Raw genomic sequence first — 3,582 nt, forward strand, 5'->3', positions numbered from 1 at the left:
ATTCACCTGTCGTGGCTATTGTTGCTATGGACATTCTGTGCATGTGTGTTTGTGTGGATGTATGTGTCCATTTCTCTTGGGTAGTTTCTAGGAGTTGAATTGCTGGGTTGTACAATAAATTCACTTTTAAGTTTAAGTTTTTAAGAAATTGCCAGACTGTTTTCTAAAGTGGGTGTATCACTTTTCACTCCCATGAGTATTGTGTAAAGAATCAGGTTTCTTCATATCCTTGCCAGCACTCATAGATATCTATCTTTTTCATCAGTGCCATTTGCGTGGGTTTGTAGTGAGATCTTGGGGTTTTGGTTTTTATTTTCCTATGACATGAAGCATTTTTTCTTGTGCTCACTACTCATTTGTGAAACTTCTTTAGTGAAAAGTCTGTTTAAATCTTTTGCCCATTAAAAAAATCAAATTGTCATCTTCTTATTGAATTATGAGTTATTTATCTATACTGGATGCAATTCCTTTATCAGGTATATTACGTGCAAATATTTTTTCCCAGTCTGTGGCTTGTCTTTTCACTTTCTTAAAAGCATCATTTGAAGTGCAAATGTCTTCAATTTTGATGAAGTCCAATTTATTATTTTTTTCTTTTATAGATCATGCATCTAAGAACTTTGTGCCCAACCCAAGGCCACTACAATTTTCTCATACATCTTCCTGTAGAAGGTTTATAGTTTCAACTCTTACTTTTAGATCTATGACCCCCATTATGAATTCATTTTTATGATATGGTATAAGGGTCTCAGTCATTTTTTTCCCTTTTTTCTGTTTTCTTTTTTATTAAACACTAAATTATTTCTTCAGAAATGAAAAGCCATTGACAGCGTAATTATGTACAGTAAGCCATCGGCAGCCTCTCCACTGACCTGCACAAGGCAGGGCCCCTTTCATCAAGGTGTGCCTGCTTTCTGCAGCTCCGTCCACTCCCCAGCAACCTAGCTGTGGATCTAAGGGGGGATGGTTTGTGTTGTCGGTGAGGGTGGGGAGAAAACCAAGGGTGGGAGTTGGTGATTTGGGAGGCGGCTTGGGAGGTTAGCAAAATGGCAATCCAACTTAAAGCAAACAAAAAGAAAACAAGACCACAAGGAAAAAGAGTCTACTTCCTGCCCTTCCACTGGCAGAATAAAGCAAGGAGGCTGTGGGAAGATGCACTCTTTGCCATGAGCACAGTCTTTTTTTTTTTTCCTTTCTCTCTCATTTCAATCATCCAAGAATGCCTTTCTCTCCCAAAACTAAGTATCTACCTTCTAATTTTGAAGGGCCTTTGGTAAATGTAAGGTGAAAAAGATGTTTTCATTTTTCCATAATAACAGTCATAGGAATCCTCAAAAATAAAAAGTGAGAAAGGTGGTTGAGCACGTGGCTTGTTGGCATTAAACACTAGCACAGCTGGGGACTCCTTCGTGCTTTCGCTGTGCACAACGGCGGCAATGCTTCTGATGACCTGGGTGCCAGCTCTTTGTCCAGAAGCTCCTTGGGCTCACTGAGGTCAACTGAGGGTGAGTCTGGGGGTGTTTTCACTTTGGCCGAATCATCTCTTACTCCTTGTGACGCTGACCTTGAGCATAGATGTTAATCCAACGGATTTTCCTTTTAAACTTGTGGATCAAAACCACAGCCAGGTCTAAAACGCCGCTGACAAGAGCATGAGCATGGCTGAGCTGCTGTGCCCAGCCCTGGGGTCCGCCCATGCAGCTCATGCCAGCTGTGTCACATACACAGTGACTTGACCCCTGGCTTCAGTTCAAACTGGGCTAAATTCTGGTTTAGAGCATTAAACGGCATCTCTACAGCTTGCCCTGGGTCCCCTTCATTGTCTTTCCTCCTCTCTGCCAAGGTCTTGGTGGGGAGGACGAAGGGCTCTGCTGAAGCGGGGAGGCCAGGGAACACGGCAACAGGGTCTGGGCTTCTGGGACACTGGGGACCTTAACCAGGGCTCTCTTGATGACATCGCCAATCTCTTGCCTCCACTCAGGAACGTCAGGATTGTGGTAATCTGGATTAGGAGGAAGTGATAGGAGCTGCACTGGACGTAGTCATGAACTGCGCTGTCTCGTATCCTGGATAAGGGCGTTCCCAGCGGCCACCTGGACGGTGACGGTGTTGGTTCCCTCTGCAAGGAAAGGGAAGGAGATGCTGCTGTCCGAGGTGACGAGGGGCTTCGTGCTATTGCCTTGCCCCCAGAAATAAGCGGGGGGCCCCGGGTGGCTGGGCCACACGACTGCACTGATGTTGAGCTCCTTATTTCTTAAAGCGATGAAGGGGACTCGGCAGTGAATGTGTGCCAGGACAATCCACGTGCAGGAAGAGAACAGCTGCGTCCGAGCGCAGGCCGTCGCCTAGAAGACCCCTGCTCTCTTGTACACGTGCTTGATGCCCTCCTCGACTGGGCTGAAGCCAGCATAGGACGTGGCCATCCTGTCCCCGAAGTTGAGCTGGAGGCTTGTCCTTTGGGGACCACCCTCCTTCACGAGGATGATGAGCCTTGCATCGTGCCCCTGCTCTGCCACCAGGTGCCTTTGATCATTACCATGTGGAGGTCCCGAGGCACGCCTGGGCCCTGGCTGTGTCCTTCTCCCTCAGCCTACCTGGGCAGTTGTTGGACAGAGTCCTCTGGTGCCCAGTGCTGTTAAGGCAGCTCTGAGCGAGGCTGCGGTCCTGTGACAGGGATGCTGGCTTGCACAGAGCACGGGGATGCACTGGCTCTCCCCATACCTCTTGAAGCACAGTCCTACTCCAAGTCCCAGTCGGCGCAGACTCAGGGCTCTGAGACTGCTGTCCCTGAGGAGTCTCGGCTTCCTGAGCTCCTGGCTTCCGTTTCTTGAATATTTTCCTTCCTCCAATGATGCCAGGCTCTCCTGACTGAAAAGGTGCCCGGTCCGATAGTCCTCCTCGGTGCGGCGCCAGGAAGATGGATTTGTAGTCCACTTTCACCAGCTGCCTTTCAGAGTGGGGGCTACAGGGACCAAAAGCGCTAAGTGCTCCAGGGAGGGGTGGGACAGACGTGCAGAGATGGCTCAGCACCATTTGTTGAAAAGACTATTCCTCCTGAAATGCTTTGGCGCCCTGGTCAAAATCAATTGTCTGTTAGTGTGACGATCTATTTCCGGACTCTCTGTTCTGTCCCATTGATCAGCATGTCTGTCCTATGGCGGGAACACTTGGGCTTCTTTACGGTAGTCCCACTGCCATTTTAAAATCGGGCAGTGCAAGTCCTCCAACGTTGTTCTTTTTCACAAAAGTTTTGGGTATTTTATATCTCTCACATTATAAAAATATAAATTGTAGGATCAGCTTGTAGTTTCTACAAAAGACACTTGTTTTAATAAAAAACATTTATTTCCCCTCAAACTTTTAAGTTAGGATATGCATTATAGAAAATGAAGATCAGAAGAAACAAAAATGACAAGTCACCTGTAATCACAGGCAGTTCGCAGTTTGTCATGTACTAGATTGCGTGTGTGTATACACACAACTGAACATACATGTTTATGTACTTGAGATGGTACAGTATGAACTGTGCTTTTTCACACACCATGAATATTTACCAGTGCAAAAGTCTGCAAAGCCAAGATT

General features: G+C 46.6%; 1 pseudogene; it reads right to left on the reverse strand.

The window, feature by feature from the left end:
* Positions 1-1,246: 1,246 nt before the first annotated feature.
* On the reverse strand, positions 1,247-3,060 carry LOC101423450 (VPS10 domain-containing receptor SorCS3 pseudogene; annotated as a pseudogene).
* Between the last annotated feature and the right edge of the window lie 522 nt (positions 3,061-3,582).

Source organism: Dasypus novemcinctus, chromosome 16, assembly GCF_030445035.2.
Source record: "Dasypus novemcinctus isolate mDasNov1 chromosome 16, mDasNov1.1.hap2, whole genome shotgun sequence".
Taxonomy (NCBI): Eukaryota; Metazoa; Chordata; class Mammalia; order Cingulata; family Dasypodidae; genus Dasypus; species Dasypus novemcinctus.